Source organism: Drosophila mauritiana, chromosome X, assembly GCF_004382145.1.
Source record: "Drosophila mauritiana strain mau12 chromosome X, ASM438214v1, whole genome shotgun sequence".
Taxonomy (NCBI): domain Eukaryota; kingdom Metazoa; phylum Arthropoda; class Insecta; order Diptera; family Drosophilidae; genus Drosophila; species Drosophila mauritiana.
The window spans coordinates 1,548,491-1,567,203 of record NC_046672.1 but is presented as its reverse complement, the minus strand read 5'-3'; the positions used below and the strand labels follow the sequence as shown (position 1 = coordinate 1,567,203).

Genomic DNA, 18,713 nt, shown 5'->3' with positions numbered 1-18,713 from the left:
GCCCCCTGTAGGGCGTCCCGAAAAATACACAAGCAAAAATAGAGAAAGACGGAGAGAGAGAGCGACGGCAACCAAAAATAATAATAATAATGAAAAGTTTACTGCATAGAAAAGAGCAGGCACAAAGTATTGCAAAAAAAAAAGGGGAAGGAGGAGGAAGGAGGCAGGCCATGTATTTGAAACTAAACTGCAAAATAGAAGAAGCAGCTCGTTGCTTGTGATGCGTGGGGGGGGAGCTCTGCTCGGCTTGACTGCACATTAACTTGATGCTCCTCCCGCGGTCCCCCCACCCCCCTCCACCCTGCGCACTCTGCATAAAGAAAGTTGTAACTATGAAAATTTTATAAATTCCGCAAATTTTCCGGCGCTAAGAAAGGCGAGTCTTGAGTTTAGGGTAGCGCGGGTGAGTGGGGCTTGCCTACTCCGGTCGTTGGGGGCGACGCTTGTGAGGATTGGATTGAAGCCAGCCCAAACCAAACCAACGCAAGCCAAGCCAGACCATACCAGACCAGATCCGACCGCCTTTGATAATGTGAGCGCTGGCATTTGCCCACCAGCCTCATAGTTGGTAAACTTTGCAGCGTTGTGCAGTTGAGCAGTTGAGCAGTTGAGATGGGCCACTTGAGGGGCGTTTCTTTGATGGGATTGCCGGCGAGGCGCGGATTAAGTCGTAATGCCTGGCCACGGCACTAGTGGCTGCTTCTAAACCGTTTTAGTTACGATGCAGACATGGCTAGTTGGGCGTCTAGTTGGGAGCCTATTTGGGAGTAGCAGTACAAAAAACGCAGGGGTGGATGATTGCAGGGGGGGTCGGAGTGTTGGTGTCTTTGGCAAATCAAGAAATTTCAATTCAATAAAAGTTAATAAGGATGTCTGGTCCGGGTTCGAGTTCCAGAGGTGTGGTGGCCCAAGGAGGAAGATACTCCGCACAGCCGATTGAATTATTTATAATAAATTAATTGCGCAAATGAAGTTGGAGGCGCGGCGCGTTTCTCGTCCCCGGCCACGCCCACATCCCGATTGGCGGCCGGCCGTTAAAGCAATTAGGCAATAAAGTGCTCAGTCGGCAGCCGGCTGCATTTCCCGGGGGCACTGCAGCCCCTAATCCGCCATCCGCTAGAGACTAGAGACTGCAAATTAGAGGCTGATGGGGTTGCGAACGCGTTCTAAGCCCGCTTCCTCCTCCTGCGTCGCCCATTGAATTTAGATTCTCGAATGGGATTGTGAAAGGGGAGGGGGGAGGGGAGGGCGAAAAAAAAGCGGCAAATCGATCGATAATTTTTAATGTAGTCGTATTTCTTTTTAAGCACTCTCTATTACCTTTTTGGCTGCTGCCTGCCGCCCCAAGTTTCAGTTCAGTGGAATTCGGTTCGGTTCGGTTTTCTTTTGTGCGCTCCCTTTTTAATATTTACCCAATTCATCAAAAAATAAGTAATTATAAACTTTTCAGTTTTTCTTCTGCCGCCTTGCGTCTACGTTTTCTATGTGTGTGTCTGTGTGTGTGTGTGTGTGCGCGAGAGTGAGCGTTTCCCTTTTACAAAACGCTTTTCTTTCCCTCTTCTCGAAAGGCTGTGCACACAGCTTCGATGTCGATGTCGATGTCTTCCCCTTGAAGCCGCGCCACCCCAAACCGCCCACCACCAGCAGAAACCGCTCACTCCTCAAACCGCCTCCCCTCACCCCTCCCCCCCTTCCGCTGCCATCCCGCTCCCGCCGCTGTACGCGCAAAGTAGAAAAAAATTGGAAACAACCCCGAAAAAAGAAAGTTTTTGTTGTATAAGCGAAAAACTAAGCTTCTATTCAAATTCTACGCCATCGAGTGCTTCGTTTTTATTATTCATTCATTCCGTTCTCAACCTCGTAGCCCCCCCCCACCCCCTCCCCTCGTCGCACTACCCGCTTTTGTTGTTGTATTTTTGGCACAACCAAAATGAAAGCACGAGGAAAAAATGGGAAAAGTAAAAAGATGAAAAATGTAAAGAAAGAGGAAAGTTTCCGATTACAGTGGGGGAGGTTCGAGACAAGGGGCTGTGGGCGGCGGAAGGTGGGTGGCAGTCACTGTATTGTAGGCCCGGCACAAAGCCAAGCACTAGTCCCCCGCCCACTTTCCGCCCACTCCGCGACACACACACACACACAGACAGAGAGAGAGAGAGGCAAGGAGCAATACATGCGCGTCTTTTGAGCATAAGTAGAATATAAAAATTTTGCGATTATGAATTTGAATAAAAACGATACGGAGGCAGCGGCGGCAAGTACGCAGTCGAGATTCTGCCTCAGTCGCTGCCGACGCCTCTGCCCCTCATCTGCTGGGACGCTCCTTGGGTGGATTAGAAGCTGCCATGGACAGAGGCGTGGCAGGGGGTTTAGCCCAGTTTCCCACGAGAACGCAAAATAATATTCTCAATAATTTTATTGGTTCCGATTTAAAAGTGTTTTATGTACTTGGGTATTAATAATTTCTCTGGCCCGGTTAAACTATGTATGTTCTTCCTCCTAATAAGCCGTTGCTTTTGATTCGCAACTGATTTCGGCAATTATACATACATATGTAGTATTATCCCTCTAATCCAAAGATTCTACGCCCATTGCAGCTGCTGCGGGTAAATAGTCTGCGCTGTAGTTGTTGGCCCTACTTTTCCGATTTCGATTTTTTGTTTTTTTTTTTTTTGGTACATTACATTTTTCATTCGGCCCCCGCCCCGGCTCCTACCCCTACCCCTTGGACCCCATTTGTCCCGCTCCACGAGCTTAAATCACAAAGGCATCGTCGATCGCAGTCGACTTTGCTGCCTTGGCATAATAATAACACAATCAATAATAAGGGGGAGTGGCGGGAAAATGTGAAATAGTAGTAAATAGAGGATTGCTGTATTAGAGGCTGGTGCCGCGATGTGTGCGCCGCACGAAGAAAGGCGGTGGGTGGTCGGTGAACAAGGACGAAGTCGAAGACGCAGGCGAAGGCGAAGGAGAAGGGGAAGCCCATACGAAGACAGCGACAAGCGACAAGAAGATGGCGGAGTCGACGTTGGCAAATGTTTAAGCTAAGGATTAATATTTTTATTTTTTGTTCGCCTTTTTTAGAATTTCGTACTTACATACGAGGCAGTTTTCCCACTTTTCCTCGTCGCTCCTTTCCTTTCCTTTCCTTCCCGCCTGTCTCTGTGGGTGAGTGTCTTAGGTGTGTGTGTGTGAGTGTGTGTGTGTGTGTGCTAGTATCAAAAGGATGGCGGGCAGGAGACAGTGCAGATGTAGCAGAAATCTTTGTAAGCACTTTTCACTTCTGGAAATTTCTTTTTTGCCGCTTCTGGTTAGCTCCGCCCCCTCCCCCCTCCCCTTCGCCGATATCCTCGAAAGGACGAAATGATGAATAGAGTTACACAAATAAGAAAGCAAGAAGGATGTCTGCCGTGCTGTGCTGTACTGTGCTTTACTGTGCGTGTGTGTAGTTCAAACATGTTTTAAAATTTCTATAACGACGCTGGCTTTGATAAGTGGTGGAATGGAATAAACAGGAAGTGGACGGGGGCTGATTGGAAGGAGGGGGGCTGTTCGGCAATATCTTCTAGTTCCTTTTTTTAATATTATTTGGATTTGACGTTGTTCCTTGCCGTTGACGGGGCAGGGCATGCTTTTCATTAAAATTTTCCCCAGTCACTTGGCAGCGGCGGGAGTCGGGCCAAATGATTGATAGCTTCGCTGCGGAGGAGTGCTCCTCCCGATTGTCATTCCCGGTGGCAGGACGGGAAGATGGAGAAAGTAGAGGCGCTTCCATAGCCGATGATTTGGCCAGGCTCCATCTCTCTCTCTCACTCACTTTCCCTCTCTCTCTCTATCTATCTCTCTCCCTCATTTAAGAGAGAGTGAGATAAAGGGACCGCATTGCTCGTGTGCACGAGATACTAAAATTAGCGTTCAGCGATCACTGAACTGCTCTTATCAGCCTGAATTGGATTGGATTGGATGGGCCTGCTCGGTGCGAGAGGGGAGGAGAAGGGAAGCGAATCGGAGCGTTGCGAACTTCTAATATTGCCGGCGAGTCATAGGCGGAGAGTCATTGGCAGAGAGCCGGAGTCAACGCCCGCAGCCTCGACACCATCATGATCGTGTGATGATCACCAGTTCGATTTGGGGGTCGTGAATCATTGCTTTTGGCCAAGTCAATGCTCCGACGCATCTAAGCGCCCTGTACCGCCGGAAAGCTTCGCGCGAAGAAAGTGTGGAGCGGAGAGCGTGGAGTGGAGAATGGAAAATGGAGAATTGAGAAATGAGAGTGCAGAATGTAGAATGGGGACTGTGCAGAACGGAGAGCGCAGAACAGCAATCGTCGCTGCCGTCGTCGCTGCTTAGTGAGATCACCAGCACGGCATGCGAATTTATATGTGCATGTGCATACCCACGTACACACACACACACACACTCATACTCATACTCATACTCATACTCTCTGTTTAACTTGTTTGCTATCTTTCTACATCGCCCCTGCCGCTCCTCTGCCGGCCCTCTGCTGATCCTCTGCCGCTCTGCCTTGGCCATGATCGTTCGCTCGAGTCGTTGGTCGGGGGTCAATGACTGCCAAAAAAACACACAGAATTCGCCGTTGTTGTTTTTGACTTTTGTAGCGCACAAACTGAATAGTCAGTCGCACACACACACACCTATGCACTCACACACACTCATGCGATGGCCACTGCAAGGGTGTGGGTATGAAGGCGTACAAGTGCCGCTCTTGCCGAGTCTTCCCCCGCCTGGCCCCGCCCGCACGGTCTCCGCTCCCTGGCCTATGCAGTTGCGCATTTTTTCGTAGGCGTTTGCTATATACGAACATGTGTACACACCATATAGGCATATAGGCATATACATGACCATATCGAGCCACATACTATATGTTTTATACTGCGTTTCATTCGCCGTATGGAAACAGTTTCGCCAGTTTAGTTTGGCCTTCCCCTGCCCGTATGCTGTGTCATTTAATACCCGAAATTCTAGTCTAACCGGATACAAGGTTCGTTGCATTATTTTGCATTTGCATCGAAGAATACTTGTCCGTTTGAGCAGTTATGACAGAGCAGATTGGGGATCGGGAATAGGGAATGGGGAATCGGGAATCGGGAATAGGGACTGATTGACGCAACCCTTCTTCGGTAGCTGGCTTCTAATGGCGTCGGCCAAGGAGGACTGGCCCATGTGGCGTATACTTGATAATTGCTTTAATGACAGTCCTCCAATCTCGGCGCCATCTGTTCCCTGGGCAGCAGCTGAACTGCTCTGCTCGTCGCAAAGTGGAACTGGTTGAACGAAGGAGCACTACAGATTAGCCGATCCTGGGGCCTGCACTCGTCCATCTACTGAGCTCGGATTGGAAGCACTTTGCGACCCGATCTTGTGCCCTTTTCCGGGCTGCTGGCATTTTTCAAGTTGCTTTCTACGCTCGCATGTGTAATTTGCTATTTGATATTTTTCGCAACTGCCCGTGTGTGTCTGTGTGTGTGTGTGCGTGCGTGTGTGTGAATTCGTTTCGGGTTTTTGGATTTCTTACTCAAACGTCGTCATCGTTGCATGTGAGCTTGTTCTCCTTCGGTCGTTTGCTCATTTTTTGGCAACTGCAACGCATTTCTACACCCGATCGCACACACGCACACAAAGACTGCCACATACACATTAAGAATCTGGAGGCTTTTAGTGCAGCTTTTGTTGTTGTTTGTTTTGGTTTTGCTTTCGGTTTTTTGGGCTTTTGTTTGGATTCAGCCTTTTGTGCCCATGTGTGTGTGTGCCAGAGAGCGAGATGTGTTTTGTTGTTTGGTTTTGGTTTTTGCTTTGGTTGGGTCATTGAACTGGTTGCTCTTTGCCTAAAAACAAAAAATTGCAGTCCCCATTCGAGAGACTGCGTGAATTTTTCACTGGAATTCGCCCGATCGCAATGGAGATGGAGATCGGTTGGAATCTTTGTTGGAATCGGGCGTTGAGGAAGGGGATTGGTGGCAAACAGTAGAAGTAGGAAGTGAAATTTCACACAACACACAGTGCGCGACTTTGAACTCGGTATATATACATATATATTGTTCATGGATGAGGGCCCATGAAAGTCCACCAAATGTTGCACTCGACAGCCGTAGAGTTAGTTACATATCCTTAGTCTAGTCACCGATGATCGTACATGCACATATGTATAATGTATTGGTAATTACTTAACTTATTTCAATGTACCAGGAAAATGATAAATCTTGATGAATAAGAAGTAAACGAGAAGCAAACATATAAATAGTTACCCCAATATATATATTACTTAAGCAAAATATTAATATTTCTTATATTATTTCTTTGTCGGGTATTTGATCATGTCATTTTTCTTTTTCAACGTCAAATGAGGTAATTGTTAAGCACATATATGTAAACTCGATATTAATCACACTATTTAATGCATTAACTCAGGGATAGAAGTGATTCATAGCGAGGTTAGCTGAGATCAAATTCCGGGGTCCATAATGATTGCTAACTGTGATCTTAAATTCAAAGCTAGGCAAAGTGTGTACTTGGTAGGGGATATGGCCTTGCTCCGTTGTTTCTCGCTTGAATTTCATTACATTCGCGGCTAATTAATAAGGAGCGATTTAGAGCGCATCGCGCAAATTGAAATTAAATAGCTGACATTAGTGGTTGCCCTGCTTCAGCCGCCAAACTGCCACGTCCAACCACACATGGGATGTGCAATTAGAAGTGGGGAGTAGGGAGTAGTGAGTAGGGAGCAGGGAGCAGGAAGCAGGGATGAGGACCCAAGCTATTGTTGTGCAATTGACTCCTGGACACTGCCGCCCTTTTCAGGACCCTCGCCGCACAGCCCGGCAGGCAAACTTTGTTGACTCTGTCCTTGTTTGCGCTTTTTTGTGGCACCCCTCGCTGACTGCATGTGTGCGTGTCCTGGTCCTGGCTGTGTCTGCGCCTCGTGGCAGGATGAAGTACACTAGGATGTGGAAGTGGGTGTGAGTGTGGCTGTGGGCGTGGGTGCATAAGGATTGCATTGAGCACGGGCGGAGGGGAAGGTGGCAGTGTGTGCTAAGCGCCGTTTTAGTGGCTGCATGCTTTTTTTTCATGGCAACATCCTTTGCATCCGTGCCGGTATAAGAGCAGGAGAAAAAACGGAAGCAGGCTCCTTTTTTTCGCATTGGCCGACGTGGCCGAGTGTTAAAAATGATAAAGTGAATGTTTTGCTTTCCCTGCTTATTGTTGTTATAACTTTGTAATTTCTGACGCCTGACAGAAGCAAGTTGGTGGTGTGTAGATGAGGAAAGCGCAAGCTGGGAGCCTACTTACCTTGCGTGTCCTGTGGCTGCAAGCGTGGCATGCAGATGCGATGGATTCAACTGGCACTCACGCACTTGGTTCTCAGTTTGTTCTGTATTGGGTCGGATTATTCGGATTGGATTGGCTTGGTATGGTTGCGATCTTAGTTCAGTTTAATTGCTGATTAGTTGTCACTTGGCAGAAGCTTTTCTTTATTATTCACTTGAAAAAAACAGTTTCTCAGCACTCGAACAAAAAAGGCGGTTTGGTGGAGGACATGATGATGGATCCACGTTGCTCGCTCCTTTTCAGGCTGCGGCGGACTGTTTCTGGCATTGCACTGGCACTGTTGAAGGTGTCCTGTTGGTGCCTATGTCCTGTCGTCTTCACTTGCACTGAACTTTTGAACTTTGGCTGTACTGTCAATGAACAGGGCGAAACTAAGGCGAACTGGGGCTGGCTGTTCAGTCAGCTTGGCTTGGCTGACTTGGTTTTGATTTGATTTGCTTGGGCTGGCTCTGGTTGTGATTCTGATTCTGGTTATGGTTATGGTTCTGGTTGGCTCTTTGGAACGTCGCACGTCCAATCCGATAGCTAACTGATGTTCATCTAAATGGTTCCGAACTATACGAAAAATAATGTTGCCCAGAAAATGTGTTTTTGAGATCAGCGTCGCTGTCGCAGTCGTCGCAGGCTGAGGCTGAGACTGAGGCTGAGGCTTCAGAATTTGGCGCTGATGTCCTCAATGTTGCTGCATTACATATATATTATACACATATAGTGTGTGTGCGTGTGCGTGTGTGTGTGGCGGCCTGCAGTTGTCAATGCTCCAACGGCAACGGCAAAGTCGCTTCTGAGCCGATGCACTGCTGGCCTGCACATAATATGCAGGCAGCTCGTAATGAGCCAACATCATCATCATCATCACCATCGCCATCGCCATCATCGTCATCATCATCGTCGTCATCAGCAGCAGAAGCAGCAGCAGCAGCAGCGGTGGCCACCATTTCTCCAGGCCACACACACACACACGCACATACGGCTGACCTGAGCGGAGCCGACTTCTGACTACCCCTACTTCAGGCTCAGCCGGACCTGGTCAAGCTCCTGCTGCTGCTCCTGCTCCATCGCCCCGTCTCACTCTCGCCCGCTAGTGCCGTCTCTGTCGGACAGGCCGGGACTGGTCGCCGAAAAATAAAAATCTGCCCAAAACAAAGTGCAAAAATGCAAAAATCGCTCACAAAAAAACACACACACACGGACATAAAAAACTGAAAAAAATAAAACCAAAAACTGGGCACTGCATGTGCGATGATACGATTGAAGGGGGTAAGGGTGAAAGGAGGTGGGTTGGGGAGGGTGTTGGAGTCGAAGGGAAAGGGCGCGGGACGAGCTACAAAGCGTAATCCAAATACACGGCACACACACATGCACAGGCACAGGCACATGTACATGCAATCGGAAAAAAGGAGCTAAAAAATGAAAAAATGCAATCGAAACCCTACAAAAATATGTGTGCGCCCTGCCCGTCCCAGCCCTTCTCCCCTTCCCCCCTGCGCCCCACGCACACACAGGCATACGGACACACGGACACAGATGCGTGGCAAATGAGCGACGCTTTCGTCCTTTTTCGGCCTATGAGGCTCTGTCGCCGCTGACGCCGGCGTCGCTGCTGCGTAACTTGGCAAAAAAGGGAAAAAAAGCGAAAAAAAAAATAAAAGAAATCCGCGAATGCACAGTCTTTTTATATTATATTCGCTTATATAGAAATAATGCACAAACACCAGTTGCAGTTGCAATTGCAGTTGCAGTTCCAGCAACACAGATATACACACATACACACACACATGCCAAATATGCGTGCAGGGAATGCAGCAGCGACTCCACATAGATATTTATATAAAATATATAGGCAAAAAAGGAAAAACTAACAAAAATGCAATTTCAAATGGAAAAAAGTTCGATGATTTTCGTTTTTATTTTCTTTTGGCTAACATCCAGCCAACCCCAATCCTTTTTTCCCCCAGCGGGATGCAATTGTACAGTGGAACAAAGGCGGTAATTATCCCGGATTTCGCATTCGTATAAATGTGCCTAGTATTCCCGAACTATCCATCGATAAGTCAATTGTCTATAGTGGCAGAGTGTTATAGTTGTAAGGAGTGGGCTCGTGAATATCTATTTTAGATTGTCTCTAAATCAGCAGGCTCTATTTCAAAGCACTTCACCTACCACCAACCACTGCTGGGATACACTTCGCCAATTGCTTTCGTCCCACTGTCCAACTCATTATATTTATTTAGTTAAGGACACCACATACACACGCCCGCAAAACAATCACACACACGGGTGCAGCTATGCCTAGACTCCAAAAAAGAAAAAAGAGAACAAAACCAAATAAAAATGTACATCGCATTACGTATACGCACTGGTGGCCCAGCCAGGCAGCCCCGTTGGACAGTCGGCACGCCACTCCATGTATCACCCTTCTGCCTGCCACTTGCAGCTGCAACGTTGCACGTATATAGGCAAACCTTTCAAATCCCCCCAAAATAAGCGACGCATGTGTAGGCCTATCAAAAAGTCGCAGTCACGCAAAACGAAGCACATAATGGAAAAGTGCCAAAAAGTGCAAAAAAAAAGGAATCACCGCTTGGTGGCCGATGGGGTGGTGGTCGGGTGGAGAGGGCGGGGCGGTGCTTGAGGCGGGTAAAGGACACGACTGGCAGGATGCAAATGCAGCAGCATCCAAAGCACCAGCGCAGCACTGCAGCCAACTCGCTCTGGCACACGCACTTTCGGCCGCACGCATGCCGGACACTGGCCAAAAAAGCAACAAAACAAAACAAAAAAAAAAAAATCAAAAAAAAAAGGAAAAAGGAAAAGCGCGAGAAAGTGTAACCAGAAAAAAAAGAAACCAAAGCAGAGCAGAGCAAAAAAGACTAGAGCGTCGAAAATAAATGCACGCGCACAAAAAGTAGGCAACACAAAACAAAACCAAAGCCAAAACCCGAGCTCCCGACTCCCGTTTCCCATTTTCCATTTTCCATCTCGCAACTCCCATTTTGCAGCTTGTAGGCCTGTTCGCATCGAGAGCCGGCCGGCGGATGCCCGATGCACTGACATTGAATGCAACTGCCGCCGCAGCTGCAGTGCGATGCACTTGCGCCACCCGCCGTCCCACCCACTGGACACTGGCCACTGGCAGCGGCAGCGGCGCCGGCAGCGACGTCGACGGCGGCCGTGGCGCCAATAAAATTAAAAAATAAGTCAACGCAAATCGAACCGAACGACGAGGACACGAGCGCAGCGCAGAGCGTTGCATTCCCCTATTTTTTAAATTGCCAGTGCGTTGTGCGTGTGTGCGTGTGTGCGTGTCCTCGTGAACAAAACAACCCCCGAAAACCGAAAAAAGGATGCACGCACACGCATGCAACACATGCAGCACATGCAGCATGCAGTCCGGCCAGTCCGGCGAGCCGATTCCAGTTATGGGCGTTTTTTGTGCGGCGCTGGGATGGCAAAAAAACAACGTACAAATAATGCTAAAAAAACTAAAAAAATAAAAGGCCAAATATTATAAAAATGCCACTGCAAGTGCAGCGCTGCCGCTGCAACTGCTGCTGCTGCAGCGGAAAAGTGCAGCGCAGTTAATGCTGGCAGTAGGCGGGTGAGGTGCGGCAAGGTCGTGGCGTATGGCAGCGCAAAATAAAAACACAAAATAAAAAAGAGGAAAAAGGAGAAAAAAAGAGGACAAAACAACCAAAATAAATGAGTGTGCACACGAGGCAACAAAGTGGAAATTATATAAAAATGCGCTAAAATCCGCCGACACACGCGCGCACTCTCACAGCCGCACGGTTAGGCGTTTGCTACTACACGTATACATACACATGCACACATCACAGATGCACATGCATATGCAAACGCGGCCACTAACACATGCACGCGCGCTGCAGTTTGTGCATTTTTTGCTGCCTGCTTTCGGGCGCCGCTTTTGGCGCGTGAGTGTGAGCAGGATAACTGGGGTGCTGGGCCACCGTGTGATTGAGTGTGTGGGTGCGAGCGTGGGTGTGAGTGTGCGTGGAGTGGAGTGGGCCACGTAATATGTTTACTTAATAGGCCTAGCGAGCTCGTATGTGTGTGTGTGTGTGTTCTGCATGCAACTGCACACATTTGTAGGCACTGTAGGAGGCTGTAGTTAGCCATCTATGTTAGTTTAGCTAGTGCGGCTAGAAGTCTGAGGGGGGGGGGGGGGGCGTTGGGGCAGCGAGCCACTGAGCTAGCCACCTGTTGAGCCACATGGATGTGAATGCATGATTGCAGTGGCAAACAGGGTATAGTATATGATTTGTAATACAATATGGCATATTTCCCACGCGAGGTGATTGGCATATTTATAATACGTATGGATTGCAATTAGCAGCAAATCAGATTCCTAGGCGATCGGGAGCTAGGACTTGGCTGAGTCCTTGCATATTCTCCATGATGTCCTGGATCTTTGGTTAAGCTCCTGATGGAAAGAGACGAGTTGCGCACGTACTCGGAAATAAATTGCAGATCAGGCATTTATGCATCCATCCACTCCACGCTATCCAATATTTTCGTGCTGATGTCCAAATTGCCGTTAGCGACTGGAAAATTGCGTGAAAAACATTTTTTTACCCCCGAACCATCGAAAAAATGATGAAAATAGGAGGGGCAGCCGCGAAAAATACACATAGGCTTTGGTCCCTGGAATTGGGGGGGAATTTCGGTCTATGGGTGTGGGGGTGGGATGGGCGGTTGTCTATGTACCGAAATAACGGTAATGCAACAGCGCCCAAATATCACATTAACATCAACGACATGTTTCACTCTCCCCGCTCATGTGTGTGAGTGTGTGGTAATACATAATGTACGCATAAAAAGGACTCGCAAGGAAACAAAACGAAAAAAGTCAAAAAATAAATACACATCACAAAAAAATAAAAAAGGCTCAATAATATAAAAAAAATTACCAAAACTCAGTACATGGCCCTACACACACACACACACACAAACACCGACAGCGCTGCACGCACGAAAATAAAATGCAAATGCAGCTGACAAGTGGGAGGGAGGGGAGGGGTGGTCAGAGGGGGCGGTAGCGGAAGTGGGAGTGGAAGTGGGTGCATCCAGCGGATATACCGTCCGCCATAAGGCCAATGCATTTTTGTTAATCGCACGCACACACGCACGTGCAATTTATTTGGTTCATTTTTCCTCTTTTTGCCTTTCGTTTCGTTTCGTTTTATTTCGTTTGTTTTGCTCGTTTTCTCCACTGACATCATTTTTTTTTCGCCTTGTTTTGCGTTGTTTTCACTTTTTGTTTTGCTTGTTTTCTGCGCTCAGCACGGCGAGTGGGCGGCAGTGGGCGCGGAGTGGGCGGATGGGCGGTTGCTGGACAAATTACACATACGCCGCTTGGTACATGCATCAATACATGCGCGCATATTATGAAAATGACATGCAGGCGGAAAAGAGCTGGAAAAAGTGTGGGTGCCAAGTGCGTATTTCGGCTAAGTGCCACTCCCACTCGCATTTCCCCAGATCAGCCAGGCCAAGCGAAGCACAGTCCAGCCCACCCACACCATCGCCCGCCGGAGGGGGAGGGGGCACGCCCACTGGGCGGCCACAACACCCGTAGCCTACGTGTGTGCGCATTTGATTTTGGGCATTAGCGGAAAGGGCACTCTGGATTGGAGCCGCACAAAGGATTCCAATGAGCCGACATCGAAAAACTCTCAACTGGCCCTGTGTGTGTGTGTGTGTGTGTGTGTGTGTGGGGTGTTTATCTATACTTTTGGATTATATTAACGTTAACGCGACTGGCCGACAGCACAGCACAAGTGCAGCAATTTGGCCGGCGCTCTGCTGCTGCTGTCTATTTGCCTTATTTGGCTCGCCCCTTTTTCGTGGATTTTTTATAAACAATAAATTGTTATGCCTACGCGCAGTTATTTATTTTGATTTTTGTGCAACTTTTTGTGCATTTTCCAATCCAATATATATTTATGTGCTTAAATTGTCTGAATGCACACACACACACAAACACTCGGAAAACTGGCAGTACATATGCGTGTGTGTGTGCGTGTGGTGCAAAAAGGCAGCCATTTTTAAAATGTTAAAAATATAATGTAACGCTAGACCAGTGCGTTAGTGGGAGTAGGTGTGGCTCTGGGAGGTGAGATTTTGGAGTTGGGGCAAGTGGTCGGGTGCTCGGGTGGGCGATGGACAAAGCTCCTCACATGCCATGTCAGCCACGCCCACACCCACGCCCACGCCCAGTCCAATCTGCTCTCTTTTTCGTGGTTGCGTCAATTTATATTTAATATATATACATACATACATATATATAAACATACATATAAATATGTATTTATTTTTTTCTTTTTTTTTTGTGTGTTTTTTGAACATGTTTACCCAGCTCTTAATGAAAAATGCTGGGGCCACAAAAAATTAGCATAAACGATTTTAATTGATTCCGTTAGGCAGGTGAAATGCAACTGCCACTGCAATTGCCACTGGAGCTGAGTGCTCAGCAAGTGCCTGGATGCATGAACATACATACATGTCCGTCTAGGTGGACAGATCGCAGGCATTCCTCCTGCACTCTTCCATGCCAGCCAGTCTTCCCGAGGAAGAAGCAGAAGCAGAAGACGTCGAGGCCCCAAAAAGAGAAATCGTCGGCAAATCCCAATCTCACGATGCCCCTGCCCTTTGATCGGCGCACAAAGCACAAAAACTTTCTACGGACTCCCAGCAGCCACAAAATACAAAATACAAAATACGAAATGCGAGACACAAAGTGCAAAACCTGAAGAAGAATGCACGCTCGCTCCCCATCGATCTTACATGATTTAAGGGCAGGCATCTTGGATCGCCTGGCTCCACCCGGTCGCCCCGTTAGCCCCGCATCCGTAGATACTGCCCCATGCCGAGCTACTTGCACTGCCATTGCCATTAAGCCATTGCCATAGAAAGCTGTGCGCAAATTGCTCAACAATGCCAGTGGTGCAGGGAGTCGGAGTTGCATGCATGCATGCATGCAATCCCGAAAACGAAGCCACAAGAGGAGAAACGGAACGGAACGGAACGGAGCGAAACAAAACGAAACAAAACGAATTGAATCGCATCGAATCGAATGGAATGGAAACCCGTTTGTGTGTGCCAAAAATTGCAAACTCACAAATCTTCTTTCCCGAACGAGTTTGGGTTTGTGTGCAGTACTGTGCTGAGCTGAACTGAACTGCGCTCTCCCCTCTCCCCTCTCCACTCCTCCCCTTCTGCTCTTTTTGTATTTTCGATTTAGTGCAGCTCTGCCGTTTCATTTTGCGTAATTTTTGTGTAATTTTTAGTGCCACTCACGATCGCACAAACATCGCACCAGAAGAACCACTACCACCACCACCACCACCACCACCACCAAACTCTTCTCCTCACATGTGTTTGTAGTTTGCAGCCCCGCGCAGCCAAGGAAACAATTTTTTTTTGGCAAATGACTTGACTCTATCTGTCTTCCCCCTTGACAGAGGGGTTCGTGGAGTGTCGAGGGGGGAGGGGCAGGGGCAGAGCGCAGCAGGGCATTTATAATTTCCAAAAACAAACTCGGGCGGCGAACGCGCTGCCGAGGTTAACGGCTTCAATGCAACTTTTTTGAGGTTTCTCAACGCACACCAGCATGCCGAGCGATCGTTCATACGCACACACACACACACACTTACACACACATAACTTAAACTCAATATAGTGCATATATAACGATCGCAGCTCAGCGACCTAGCGAGGGCAACACAGCACAGCGCACACAAATTTAGGAAGTAGCTCGCAGGGAGAGGCTTCGCTGCCGCTGCCTTGTCAGCTTTTTAACTTTTTTTTCAATTTATTTTCCTGCTTCGTTGTGTGTGTGTGTGTGTGTGTGTGAGTACGTGCACATTTCAAACTACAGTGTCCGAAGGAGAGAGCGAGAGGGACGAAACGGTCGACGATCGTTGGTCGTTCGCTGCTGCGGCTGGGTAAATTTGCCAAAAATGTATTGCCAAAAATGCTCCCCTCGTTGCCCTCGGTGCCGCCCTCCCCACGACTCGGTGCGGTGGCTCAGTGGAAGAGCAGAAGACCCTAGTTTGGCAGCTTTGAAAGACTGTACAAGTGAAGGAGCTGGGACACGGAAACTGACTCTGATTCGCAGTCGAACGGGGAAGGGATGGGGACTGGGATGGGGATGGGGATGGGGATTGTTAGCTTAACTTATTTATGACGCACACACACACACATACACGTGCTTGCTTGGAGGGAAAGATCACTCATTCACTCTCACACACTCGTGTGGAGCAATCTCCGCCAGAATAAAGACACCCGGGATCAATGTACTCATTGCTCATCCTCGCTTTGCTCCGCAGCTCAGCTCGTCAATCTTCTATGAGCGTCGGGGGTTGTGTCATTAGCTGACTGAAGAAGAACTACAGTCACTGTGGTTTTTCTCCATAATATACAAGCCGCTTCGATTAGATCTCTTTGAAGGTAACCCATGTAGCATTGCACACACCCGCTCCCCCACCCAACTCCAAGAGGGAAAATGAAACTAACAGAGCTGCCTTAGAACTAATCCGCAGTTTATTATCAATCACGCTTCTGGTTAACCGCCAATTTAGACGCACTCAGGCACCGAAGCCGCCAGCCACAAAACCCCATTTCCGACCCATTCCAGGCCATCTAGAATGAGCAGTTGGCGAGATACTCACGACGACTAAACGCAGACTAGGAGCAAGGGATTACGGCATTAAATGATTCGTCACACTACCACACGACTGGCAAAAGGCAGAACCGAAATCTAAACCACAGGCCCGTAAAACAAACAAGCAACAAATGGCAGCAAGCTGGTAAAACAATTCACAAAACTACCAGCGAACGAGCGCACCAATCCCAGTAAGCGGGCAAACCACCAACCCATTATCCCACCAGCCAGCCACAAGTTCAAAGTTCAAAAAGGCTTAAATGCCGCAAAAATCAACACTCTCCCACATGTGCCAGTGTGCGCCTGTGTGTGTGTGTGTGTCTAATAGAGCAGCAAGGAGTGGCGGGCATGTTTTAGAAGTGCCGCCAAGAGGCAAACCACTTGAGTACGTCTATAAAATGGCTGTGAAATTTTCACACTAAAAACTTTCGCCTCGAACCCGCAAGGACGCACACTACAGGGGGAAAGCGGACGAACCCGAAACCATAGCCCAAAGTTAGGGCTAACACAAGAGCATAACTGCTGCGTGCTAATGCTAATGATGATGAAGTTGTTGATATGCTCAGTGTGCGTGTGTGCAAATGAGCTAGCGTTTAGAGTTTTAGGGCACAAATTCGTCATAAAATCACTTAAAACGGCATTAACAACCCCCGGGATGGGATGGCATAGGGTGGAATGGGGCTACGCCTGTCCCACACATGAGCGCTGGATTGGATCGGATCGGCTTGGCTCGGATCGGGTAATTGCGTGTCAGAACTTTTCAACCTCTGACCCCGGCAAAGTCACCCCTCCTTCCTCGTTCCACTGTGTGTATCTCAGTCCCGGGACCCTTACCCGTCTAATCCTTTGATGGCCCTAATCGCTGCCCACTCCAGAGCCCTTCCTTTCCCGGCCGCTTCCCATCCCCATCCCCATTCCCATCCGATAGCTGGCACACACACACACACACGCACGCACGCATATCATGCTAATTTGCGGACAGCCGCCTTCGTTTGACTTGGCTTCCGGTTCTTGTTCGGTAAACGGCAACCGGACACCGCATAAAACTTGGACCCGGGGCGGGCTTGAGGCTGAGGAGTGAGCTGTGAGGAACGAGCAATGAGCAGTGTGGGCCTGACCTTATGTTCACTCATGTGGCAGTGGGACAGGGGCGCAAAAGTGGCATAAAAGTGTTCAAATCATTTTAGGGTTAATTTCCGCCTCCTTGGGATGGGGGCAGATACAGTGGTGTGCTGTGGGAGGACGGAAGACCTGGAGGAGTCCTTGCTAATTAATTCACACGGTGCCTTGGGTGAGGGGGCACTTGGCACTTGGCCGCCCAAAAGCGAGCTGGCAAAGTTGCTCGAGAGTGAAATCGTTTGACGCAGCACGCCTGTGCCCGAGTGTCTCAAGGCGGTCTCATCCCATCCCATTCCAGCTCGTCCCCTCATCTCTTGGGCAGACATCCCCTGGCACCACAAGCTAAACACATTTGTGGGTCAGTCAATAGAGGACGTGCTGCGCCTGGACGAGTGGAGGCGAGTCGAGTCGAGTGGAGTGTGTAGAAATCCGAGAGTTTCACTCTTGAATTTCTAATAAATTCATGGGGCAAGGAACGGGGAAGGGAAAGCGGCTTAAGTGCGCCACCCACCCACGCTACACCCTTTTGGGCCGATTGTGTGCGGTTGTATTTCACTCCACGTTCCGACTTCTAGACTTCTCGTGATTATGTGTGTAATTTGCAATTATGACTTCCTTTGACGTGGCTTCGTTCGTCTGGGGCTCGTGGGCTTGATTCGGCCAGCCAAGATGGCTCAGACTTATTTAATAAACTTGTTCGCCCTCCCGTGCGATGTTATTGCTTAATTTAAATGCCCGCATATGGCCCCAGGACATTCGGTGTTTTCAGGATATTCAGGATATCCAGGATACTCAGCACACTCAGCACACACGCACGCACACTCGACCGCAAAGTGATTCACACGCTCCGGGTCGGGTCAAGATGTCTTGGCCTGTGCTATGCCTGGGTCTGTATTTGGGTCCTTGGCCCATCCTTGGCGGATGCGGAAGTGGATATGGAGGTGGAGGTGGAGGTGGAGGTGGAGGTGGAGGTGGAGGTGGACAAGGGGAAGCGTCCCTTGATTCTTGCCGGGCATCTTGACTTCACCCTGATTTGGTGAATTGGTGATTTGGTGAGGGTTGTGCCCGGCACTGGTGTGTCGGCGACAGGGCAGGAGTCGGGGACCACGACGACTCACTGTTGTCTCTGCGTCGAGTAATCCCAGATTTCTGGTTATCCCCTGACCTGCGACTGGGTGCGTGTGCTTGTGCTTGTGCTTGCGCGGGGTGTCGCATTCGCATAATTTGTAGGTCATGCATATTTGGCATGTTTGACATGTTTTCTTGGTGTTTTACATGATAAACACTCAAGGGTGCTGGCAAAGTAAAGCACACACAAGGACCAAAGACCAAGGACTTGGGTCCTTGGCTCAGTGGCCGTATTATTGGACGTGTGCGTGTGTGTGGGTTGCTGTGCATGGTTGTTTTGAGAGCAATTTCTCAGTCAATTTTGCCGCTTGGGCAGGGGAACTTAATTTGATTTTCGAGTAGAAAACTTTGCCTGTTGCCAAATTCCCCAAGGTGGTCACCGGGGGGCTTCTTGCAGCGCTTTCCCTTCGGCTGTTTCGTCTCTTTCTCT

The 18,713-nt window shown here is 48.8% G+C and overlaps 2 protein-coding genes across 11 annotated transcripts in view; one reads left to right on the top strand and one right to left on the bottom strand.

Moving 5' to 3' along the window:
- LOC117147893 (broad-complex core protein) overlaps positions 1-7,487 on the bottom strand; it is a 77,698-nt gene extending 70,211 nt beyond the window's left edge. For all 5 annotated transcript variants that reach the window (XM_033314994.1, XM_033314996.1, XM_033314992.1 and 2 more), the window contains exon 1: positions 7,312-7,487. The gene's annotated coding sequence lies outside the window, so the exon portion shown is untranslated. The remainder of the gene's footprint in view (positions 1-7,311) is intronic.
- The window catches only part of LOC117147889 (mucin-2), a 102,016-nt gene that overhangs the window by 35,666 nt on the left and 47,637 nt on the right, over positions 1-18,713 (top strand). The window lies entirely within an intron of this gene.